Source organism: Eurosta solidaginis, chromosome 1, assembly GCF_040869045.1.
Source record: "Eurosta solidaginis isolate ZX-2024a chromosome 1, ASM4086904v1, whole genome shotgun sequence".
In the NCBI taxonomy this organism is placed as follows: Eukaryota; Metazoa; Arthropoda; class Insecta; order Diptera; family Tephritidae; genus Eurosta; species Eurosta solidaginis.
In genome coordinates this window covers 244,797,755-244,809,735 of record NC_090319.1, presented here as the reverse complement: position 1 = coordinate 244,809,735, position 11,981 = coordinate 244,797,755, and positions in this window count along the sequence as shown.

The following is an 11,981-nucleotide window of genomic DNA, read 5'->3' as shown; positions in this document are numbered from 1 at the left end:
AATCAAGAGGAGCACGACGCAAATTTGAAGAGAAGCTCGGCCTTAGATCTCTTCGGAGGTTATCGCTCCTTACATTTATTTATTTTTAAATGTAATATCAATTATTCATATCGGTCGGAAGCTGTAGGTGTTTTCACGAAGTGTCTGCTGGCTTGAGCCTTAAGCTAGCAGGCACTCCTGTTTGTCGGAACCGGACGCAGCTTTACATTTTTTTGCGGCATAAAATTGCCACTAAATGTAATATCAATTATTCAAGTCGTTCGGAAGCTGTAGGTCGTGTTTTCACGAAGTTTCTGCTGGCTTGAGTCTCAAGCTAGCAGACACTCCCGTTTGTAGGAACAGGACGCAACTTTAAATTTTTTTTGTGGTAATAAATTGCTAATAAATAAATGAGGTATAAATTATTCAATATATAATATTGTTGTTTCTTATAATGTGTCTGCCACCTCAATAGGACCAAGTATTTAAACCAATGTATACCGGTCAGTTTTGATTAAAAACTTGTTGGTTACAAATGCAGAAAATATTTTAGTTTCAATTTAAATTATGAGGTTTTCACTTAAAACCAAATTCAATGTTCACATTTCCAATAAGCCCTGAATGGTTTGAATTTAAAACCAATTTTGGTTCGGTCATATGTGTATGTAGTACAAAAAAGTTTTAGATTTATACTCAAAATCTTAACCGTGTGCTACATTCACATCATACTATGAAGTATAATATATTTTATCCCAACATCGGCCGTAGGGACAAAACCTCGTGATGTCAAGGCATAGCCGTCGGGTCACGCCCTCTGGAATTCCAGCTTGCAAGCTAACGTTCAGTACAGAAACAGGCGATGCCACACACGAATAACAGGAAATTGGGAAGGCTCGTCCAATATTCCCACAGCTGGCTTAGGACTCGTGAACTGTACTGACTGGCAGCCGATGATTACTTAAGCATCTGACCAGCTGCACTCCTAATAGAATGATCTGCAAAATTATATCGCCTCTACACCGCGCACTATGAAAATAGAAATAGAATAGAAATAGTGGCAAACATAATTTTTCGTTTTTTGCTCTTTTTTGTTATACGAGAAAAACTAATTGTTTCTTTTTTTAAGAAATATTTTACCGTGTTATTCTTAGAAAACTCACCAAAAAACCATACAGTATAAAGATCCTTTGGTAGGATGTATTGGCATAGACGCTAAATGCAAGTAAATTACATTACTATACAAATAAATAAAGAATAAAAATCCCATACTTGACTGGTGGCTTATACCAAGATCGAATGGGCTATGAAGACTTCTTTAAGCTTAAACCATCGGGCGCAGGTGGTATATTACCTGTTATGCTACAAAGCTCTAGTGAAGCGATCGTGGAATGGCGTAATACTTTAATCGACGGGTGCATAAAACAAAATCATGTACCCAACTCTTGGAGAACTGCTCGTGTCGTTTTCCTACCAAAAGCGGGTATCCCAAAGACAACGGATTTAACAGCTTAAGAGAGGCTGATAGATGTGTGTATAAAGCCAATATGGATGTAAAACTGTTCTCCAAAACACAACAGACACCACACTGCATAATGTGGTTATAAACATAAAGCAAGCCTTGGAATACAAGATATATGCTTTATGAGTCTTCTTCGACATTTCCAGGGCTCACTAAACATGCTATAATGGAGGGTCTTAAGTACATTGAAGTACATCCAGTCAAGATAGATCAGCTGCTTTCTTAGATACAGAAGATTACTGCACAGTGAGGGCTGTATAAAGCCAAACGATTTTTGGACAGGGCGGGGTATTATCACCTCTGATGTGGACGCTGGTCATCAAAAAACTACTCAGGTGGTTCGATGAGGGACCCGTCAAACTTAGAGCGCACGCATATGATGTTGCAGTTGTCATAAGTGTAAAGTGCCTTCCAACAATTTGCTATTTGATGGATCGTCGGGATATACATTCCTCAGCATATGTATAATGTGGGTCTGAGCGCCAATACGGGGAAGACAGATATGGTCTTGTTCACTAGGAGGGAACTTCGGCTAGTAGGGGTGACTCTGCAGGAGAAACCTTGTACAAAACATTCAAGAATCATTCTAGAAGCGAGACATTAAGTTGTCGTGGAAGATCAGTGTGGATGAGAGAGTGACGAAGGTTCCGACGGCACTTTATTCATGTAAAAGAATGCTGGGATGCGGTCTATTGCCCTCCCACTCTCATTGGGAATTTACAAAGCCTATCTAAAACCATGGAGTAATTGTTTGACGAACGGCCACCCAAATAAAGCACCTTCCTCAAAAACAAGAGGGGGTATGCAGGCTATCAATGCTTAGCATAACGGATGCGCTGAAAACAACCCCGACAGCTGCACAGTATGCCACTCCACCTGTAGACGTGGTGGCGAAGAACATAGCGTTAACAACTGCAAAGAGACTCAATGCCTCGGGGCAGCTGGAGTGCACACTATACATAGTAGTATAGCGTCATTACTTCTTGGACGAACATACTACCTAATTCCGTACCTGCGCATCGAAGAGGCTTTTAGATCCACAGCAGATGTGGATGTTTGGCGCAAAGGTGCCCAATTGACAGACGAGACGATACACGTGTATACCGATGGTTCGAAGGTTATGGAAGGTGTAGTGTTGTAGTATTTTTCAGGCGGAAGTAGTAGCCGTGACTAAAGCACCAGAAACACTGCAGGAAAATAGCTTAAACTGCAGCCGCGTCAATTTTTACACTGACAGCCAAGCAGCAATTAAGGAAATAATCTCTCATAGGACAACATCTCAAAGTGTGTTAGGGTGTAAGCAATCCCTGGAAAGCATCGGGATAAGGCGAAGCATACATCAATAAAGGATCCTGGGAATACTGGGCACTTTATTCAAGTAAAATAATGCTGTGATACGGTCTATCGCCCTCTCACTCACATATGGGAATACTTCAGCTAAAAAGGGCGCATTCCTCTAAGCTTTAACCGTAGACGCCGAAATCAGATTGGGCGAGATTAAAAGAAGGCGAGAGTTGCACATGATCGATCAAGCATGAAATAGGTGGAACCAAGCGCCGGGCTGCGAAGTATCCAAAATTATGTGTTAATCTTACAACCTAACCTAATACTATACTCGCTCCGGGTGCTGTAGGGTGTAACTTCTTCAGTACCCCTACAACACAAGCAGTAACAATAGCAAACAAAGCCATAATAGGTACCAGCCATAGTACCCATGGGCAACTTCTTTCCTCCACGGTTACTGACGGAGACACCACCCATAGTGCACCGCTTGCAACAAGGGACAAGAAGAAGAGGTAAAAAACAATATATTAGACACGAAAGATCAAGTACCAAAGGACGAATTGTATGATCGAAAAAATCCGCAACGAAACCATCCCTTGTGGCTCCAAGGATATCGGGGACTACAAAACGGTGATTGCTGAGTTCGAGGCCTTCTACCGAGAGCTTCAAGCTACATATAGCAAGCAACCTGAAGCCCGACGCCAGTAACGTTCCTCAAAATTGGAACCGATCCAAAAAAGGATATCAGGATATAAGGAGGTCATCACCACCATTCGAAAAATGCGTTGGACTAAGAAAGAAATAAAGAAGAAAATAATTATTTTGGCATCTATTGGAGTGGCCATACAAAAAGCGCAGTTTCGGCGTCGAATTCCTGGTGGGAGAGAGACTTTGTTGCCACACTGAAAGAAATTGTGCTAGTAAAATCAACAAATCGGTTCTGTTGTTCTTGACTTAACGGAGATTCGGTAAAATTGATCGAATTATGGTTAATTCGACCGAGTTCTTTGTCAAGCGAACAAATTAGTTTAGTAATTTCTACTGAAGAGAAGTTGTCGCTCTTAAGTTAACAAAATTCTGTAAAATTGACAAATTCCTAATCAATCTAACTGATTTTTCTGTTAACACAACCGATCTCACTGGTCATTTCAACAGCGATAAACAGTCGATACATGAGCAAATTTCAAAGAGAATTTTACGCTCACTGCGCTCTCTAATTTGTACTTATGACGATGGTGCCACTTGTTAAAAAAAAACACAAAATAAAAAAACCACCAAATCGAAAAAGCACACAAAATGGGAAAACAACAAAAAACTAGTTTTTCAGTTATCAATACAAAACGAAAAAACCCTTTTTTGAATTTCCTGTGCAAAACATTATGATATACCGGGACACATATTTATCGGGTAAAATTTTGCAACTTCTCCTCCAAGCGAAATGCAAATTGCGCCCTCTTGTTGCAAAAGTTTTGTTTGAACGAACAGGGTTTTTCCAAAGTTAGTAACATTTTGTTCAAGTTTTTACGAATTTTCACTCACGCGAACGAATCTAATAACATGATAAAAAAACATCCTTTTTTAATGTTGATGTTTCCGACAACATAAAGGTTTGAGTTGTTTTGGAATCGTTTCAACTTAAAGTGTTACGAAAATTAAACTTGCCGAATTACATGTAAAGCTACTCCAGTGGTGAATTACCTTCCTCCGATTTGATTCGTTACTTTTCTATAACTTACAAGTTCTCTATTTAAAATGTTATGTCAAACATTTATACTACAAGTTTTGTTGGAAACAATCAAGTTTGGCAACTACATGCGAGAGAAGAAATTGAGAATGAGCAGAGCTGCAACTGAAATAATTGGAAATCAGTTTTGTGGCTACTATTTTCATTTCTGTTTAAAAAGCGCAGCATAGTGTACAATACCAAGTGTGTCAACTAAGCGATAAACGTCAAAATTACAATCAGCCTCGCTCATCTGATTCAAATCTCAGGTCTAGAGTTGCATTTTTGGTACGTAAGACTACTTTAAGCTGAGTTGCATTTGCTAGCTTAATAAAACTTTGTAGTATTTACACATGAAACAGCTGCATATATGTATTTCCGCGGAAATATAAATAATAGAAGATTTGTAGCCTCCAACAATGCGGAAATATTCGGAGAGCAAAATTAATTGAATTTAGGGCAGGGCTCTTCAAAACATAGTACAGGTTTACAAGTATGATATGTATGAGACCCTGCAAAAATCGTGTGACCAAAAACGCACACAGCCACACGAATTTTTGACAGGGGTGACGATTTGGAATGAAAAATTCTCCAAATGAAATAGCATGCTGACAAACTTTGCTTTCCCACAATGTATCGTGCTCTCTCGCACCTATTATTTTCATAGGGATAGCAAAATACGGGAAAAAAATCCGCCATTTCTAATTCAGCAGAGACAGCAAGACAAATAGATTTTTTGGTAAATTTTTTCAACCTGTATTTACTACATTTTGCAGAAATTAATATACGCATTCTTTAATATTTTTTGGTCTACTAAAGTGTGGTTTAGCAAAAAAACTCATATCAATGTGTGCATGTTTATAAAGAAAGAAAGTGAAATATGTAATTGCATAGTATAAATAATCGTGAGCAATTCTAATGCAGAATAGTAAATTTTGATTTCCACATACATACAAGAAAAAAATTCTTGTTACAGTGCTTATATGGATCTACTTACAAAATACATACCATTAAGATTTATTAACCAAAATTGAAAAAAATGATTAGAAAATTCGGTGTAAAAAACGGCTATGTGTGCAATAAAATAGCCTCTCTTTTTGAGATACACATCCATGGTCTCCATTAATTATTGGGACGGAGGTGTGTTTGCAGCAGCAAAGTGAACCCAAACAGTGTAGGTCGTGGTAGTTGTTGTTCGTGGTCCGCATCAACTGGACCAGGTGGGACAATGACGCCACATCCAGTTATACCAAGGTATATACCACAACAGCAACCAGGTAATGCAATGCCACGATAGCAGCAGCAACAACCTCCCCAGGCTGGCTATCATCGTTGATTTATAAAAAAAACAGTGTCATGCATCTGTAATACTTAAATACATTCGTCTGTTGAAACAGTTTCCACGATTCACTGTTCAACGAAAGCAGCAGCTCAGCGTATGCCACCACCGAACAGCTGATAACAAAAACGTGGATGTACAGCAGTATAAGGCCAAAATGGAAGTTGGGGAAATAGCTGAAAATAAGGTAAATATATGTTTCGCGTTATTAACAAAATCGCCCTAAATTTTATGAATTAAAAGATCGCTACGAACGACAAAGCACCCGAACGTGTGATCAAAGGAAGCACTACAGAAATTATTGCCGGCGGGGTCGTATTCTACAATCCAGTACAAGAATTTAATCGTGATTTAAGTATTTCCGTACTTAATGTATACTCAAAGCGTTTGCTGCAACAGGTTTACGTATCATACGTTATGCAAATGAAGTAGCAGGCGTGCGTGAAATTGTTGCAAATGATCTATCTAAGGTGGCAGTAGATTCCATTAGCGTAAATATGCGACACAATGGAGTGGAACATTTAATTGTGCCAAGCGAAGGGTATGCAATGTAGGTTTGATATACGAATCAATAGCTAGTGATTCAACTGTAATAATAACAAGTAAGGAAGGCTAAGTTCGGGTGTAACCGAACATTACATACTCAGTTGAGAGCTGTGGAGACAAAGTAAGGGAAAATCACCATGTTGTAAAAAGAACCTAGAGTAACCCTGGAATGTGTTTGTATGACATGTGTATCAAATGGAAGGTATTAAAGAGTATTTTAAGAGGAAGTGGGCCATAGTTCTATAGATGGACGCCATTTAGGGATATCGCCATAAAGGTGGACTAGGCCTGACTCTAGAATTTGTTTGTAGGATATGGGTATCAAATGAAAGGTGTTAATGAGTATTTTAAAAGGGCGTGGGCCTTAGTTCTATAGGTGGACGCCTTTTCGAGGTATCGCCATAAAGGTGGACCAGGGGTGACTCTAGAATTTGTTTGTACGATATGGGTATCAAATGAAAGGTGTTAATGAGTATTATTTAAAAAGGGATTGGGCCTTAGTTCTATAGGTGGACGCCTTTTCGAGATATCGCCATAAAGATGGACCAGAGGTGACTCCAGAATTTGTTTGTACGATATGAGTATCAAATGAAAGGTGTTAATGAGTATTTTAAAAGGGCGTGGGCCTTAGTTCTATAGGTGGACGCCTTTTCGAGATATCGCCATAAAGGTGGACCAGGGGTGACTCTAGAATTTGTTTGTACTATATCGATGGCCCCGAGCAGCTTTGTACCAACTCGTTGCGAATGTTTTGTTTTATCTTATCTCGCGCTCAGTTCAGTAAACTGTCTCAACTCGCGTTCTCCATTTCATACTGTACTAACTCGTGCGTTACGTTCGTTTCATCTCATCTGGAACGCTGCGATGTAAACTATCTCAACTCAATCGCGTCTTTTCATAATGTCTCAACTCCCGGCGTTGCTTATATACTATCTCAACTCATTTTTTTGCCATTTTTATTTTTTTTATTTTTCAAATACATATTTCCATTGTGATTTATCTGAGAAAATCCCAAAGCAATCAAAAATATATTTATATATTTAAATATGTTTAAACCGAATAGCTCAACTTAGTTTGAGAAAAATGTTCCGTTCTATTTGATCTCAACTCGCGTATACATGCCATGTAGGGGAATCAGTAACTAGTGAGACAAATTTCTGGTTCAGAACTAGATCTTAAGTGCCAAAAAAGAACTAGTCCGACAGTAACTAGATTTTCTCTAGTTCAAAAATCTACAATTGACATCGCCATGTTAAATTCCCCAGTTGAAAGCATGCAAAAGAGATTGAGGGTGAACTAGTAGTGGTTCCATATACACTGCACCTTTTTCAGTTTAAATTCAGAAAGTTACAATTCATATTCAGAAAATTACAATTCAAGTTCAGAAAATTACAACTCAAGTTCAGAAAATTTCAGAAAAGCGAACACTGAAATTTTCTGAACTTGAATTGTAATTTTCTGAACATGAATTTTAACTTTCTGAATTTAAACTGAAAATGGTGTAGAAGCACGCTAGTTCAGAACTAGAGATTTTCCCTACAAGGTGCGTACAACGCGGCAACACGTGTTTACGGTGAGAATCGTTATCGGTAAGAAAAAGTGCAGATTTTGATTTTGTTGTGAACTTTTATAACCAAAATGGTAATTTCCTAATTACTCCCCAAGTACAGCAAGTAGAAAACGTACAAGGTAAGTTGTAAATCAAGTTTTTCCACGCCGAAAATAATTGTCTAGATTTCCAACCTCCAAAGCCTCGTACATGCTTTTTTTTTCATACACTGAAAAACAAAATCGGTAAACGCTACCCATTTTAATCTGTTGAGGCAACAGATTAAATCTGTGGAGGCTACCGATTTTTTTTCGGTAGACGCTACCGAAAATAAACTGTAGCCTCAACAGGTTTAATCGGTAGCCTCAACCGAAAATAAAATAAAAAATTTGCCTTACAGTTCCATCCATCCATCCGTCCGTCAGGCCGCCTTGCAATCCATCTACATATGTTTTTTTGGTATAATTTGTATTTTATTGAAATTTAGCACACTATTCCCCCTGATCAGGACAGAGGTTTCTACAAAAAGTGGGCGTAATCGAAATGTAGCCATGCCCCTTTTTATATGTATATATAGAGCATTCCATATTAAAACCTATTCCTCGATACGTCAATACCTAAGAGGGCTATGATCCCCATACCGATATATCGAAAACGGTTGAAGATATTTCGATGAAAGTTGGTGCGCGTCTTGAGTGTATGACGAAAACTTTTTCCACAAAAAAATATCAATATTGGATGATAACCACGCCTACATTTATATATATAAATAAAAATATGTATACTAATTTTAAAATATGTTTGTAACGGTATATCTCTGTAACCTGTAAAGCGACATGAATAAAATCCTAACATCAGTATCGTGTAGGGGTGCCAAATGTTATAGGAAAAAAACTTTGGAAAGTGGGCGTAATCGGTGTGTAGCCACGCCTCTTTTTATTTAAAATAAATATCATACAAAATTAAACCTTCGAATCCACTTTTTGTATAAACCTCTGTCCTGATCAAAGGGAATTGTGTGCCACATTTCAATAAAATACCTATATTCAAATACAAATTATAGCAAAATCACATATGAAGATGGACTGCAAGTTGGCCTGACGGACGGATGGATGGATGGAACCGTACGGCAAATTTATCGTAGATATATCGCAATTCTATTTTCAACTATTGTAGATGCTAGAGAGGCTGATGAGTACGGACAAGCAGCCAGACTTTACCCTTTGCAGAATATGATTTTGGTTGCACAAGAGTCAAATACAACGAACTTGTTGCAAAATGAAAATTATATGGTGGAGTCCAATCAAGAGAGAGAATTAAGTACAGCGCACTTTTTGGAAACTGAAAATAGTTCCACTGAGCCTAATCAAGGACGCGAGGCAGAAAACATTGAACGGGGACAAGAGTTGACTGTGGCTGAAAATACTGAACAAGACTTGACTGTGATTGAAAATTCCGATGATGTACAGACACTCATTAAAAAGCGGCAGCGAAATCCTAATAACTAGAAAAAAAGTAAATCAAAAAAAGCAAGACAAGCTGGGAAAACCTATATTAATGTAAGCGGAAAATCCAAGAAGCTCAAGCACTCAAGGAAGAATGTGCTGCAAATTGTATAATCAAATGCAGATCACGTCTAAGTGAAGAAACTAGAAAAACTCTCTTCAGCGAATTTTGGAGCCTAACTTCGCATGAGAAAAAGTGGGAATATCTCACAAAAAGAGCCATCCCAGCCTATCAAAACAAAAACCACTAGTTGGGATTCGAAAAGAAAAGAATCTCGAAATTACAGTTTTCGAGGTGACGGAAAAACCATAAAGGTATACAAGAATGTTTACATTATTAATATGACCATTTTTCAGGTTTCCAAAACCATTTCAGGTTTGCAAAACAATGTTCTTAAATACTTTGGATATCAACGATGCTTGGGTTAGGACATCTTTACAGAAGCAATGAAGCAGCAGCGCCTTGCAGCCCGATTCACGTGGAAAAAATGGGAAATCCAGATTGAAACCACAATTAGTTTCCAGCGTTAGGGAACATATTTCAGCTTTTCCAAAGGTTCCCTCTCATTACTGTCGCAAGGACAGCAATCGTGAATGTCTCGATGAAAACCTTGATATAAGAAAATTGTACCGATTTTACGTAACTTGGATGGCTGAAAATTATCCCACTCAATCAACGATTGCGTCCGAGCGACAGTACAGGGATATTTTCAAAAATGATTTCAATCTCCACTTTTTCAAACCGAAAAAAGACCAATGTGATGTTTGTTTCACTTGGGATCATTCAACTCCTGAAGAGAAAACGAAAACCCAAGAGGACCATGATAAACACATCAATGCGAAAAATCTGGCCAGAAGTATGAAAGATGAGGACAAAAGAACTGATCGGAGAGATGAAACTGCATGTGTTGCTTGCTTTGACCTTCAAAAAGTTTTGCCATATCCTCGTGCTGAATCTTCCGCTTTCTATTATAAACGGCATCTGTCAATTTATAATTTTACTGTCTATGACTGTACGAGAAATGAGGGGTTCTGCTATTTGTGGAATGAAACGATTGGTAAAAAGGGAGCCAATGAAATCGCAAGCTTTCTTTTCGATTTTATCGGAAAAAAGCCCACGGAGGTATGAAAAAATTCGTTTTTTACTCGGACAACTGTGCGGGACAAAATCGTAACCGTTTCGTTTTTTCAATGTTTCATCTCGCATCTCTTAAGTATAAAGTCGACATTGTTCATCGTTTTTTGGAAGTAGGCCACACGCAGAATGAAGGAGACTCTGTGCATGCATTAATAGAAAGAGAAGTAAGGGCGTGACCATTTTTACTCCAGATGATTGGATCACTATCGTGAAAACTGCAAAAATTGGTAAAAAACCTTACGTAGTATCTGAAATCGAGCGCGAAAACATTTTTGATTTCAAAGATCTGGCAAATAAACAAAAGTGGGAGAAAGATGTGGAAGGAAATAAAATTTATTTGTCTAAAATTCGCGAAATCAGTATCAAAGGAGACGATGATAATAAAGTCACTTTTCGATACACCTTCGACGCAGAGTACAAAGAACTATGTATTAACAAAAAAAGCAAAGGCCGTCCTTTAAGTTTTCTCAACTACAATCTCAAATGTGCATACCAAACTGCATTGTCGATTGATCATTTGAAATTGAAAGATTTATTAACATTGTGCAATTCTGGGGCAATTCCTTCTACTGGACACGCGTTCTATAAGTCTCTTAATGCAATGGACAAAGAAAATTCAGGACAGAATTCCGATAATGATGAGTAATTTTTTTTCTACCTTCAGACGAGGTCAAGTGAAGTGCCTTTTTTATTATCTGTTATTTTATCTATTAATTTTCTACCATAATAAGTACCTACAAGTAATCGTATTATATTTCGTTATCAGAAAAAAACAGGAACATAATAATTATAAGTTTTGTTATTTTTGAAATAAATTTTATTTTTCTTTCATAATAGTTATTCCGTTGTTGTTCTTTTGTTTTAACAGTAAACAGGTGTTTGGGATAGACGTTGGAAAGTAGTTATTATTTCAGGGAGGAAGCTAAAAAGCACTTATTATTTCAAAAAAATAAACCAAACGTTGACAAGAAAATATTATTGAAAAAAAAAATTGTCTTTCGTTTTATAAATTTTACAAAGCAAAGTGTTGAATAAATTTTGAAATTCGGCAAAGTGTTCAATGTATAAATTTCAAATAATAGTTTTTTTTTATTCTGAAGCTTCATGCAGTCAAGACAAAAAATACAACATGTCAAAATACAAATTTTTCATGAAATTCAAAGGAATAAACGCCGCTTAGCTAAGCACCTTAAATTATAGGTGCTTAGAATTTCACTCGCTTGTAAATTTTTTTGTTTGCTTTTCCCCTACAAATATTTCTATTCATTGAAAATACTGAAAATTCTTTTGTTTACTTTGAAAATATGAGTTAAGTTGTATTTTATATAGTCAAGTTGAAGGATATTACGTTTCTACATTATTTTCATTACTTTTATGCTGTAAGGACTCGATTTGGATT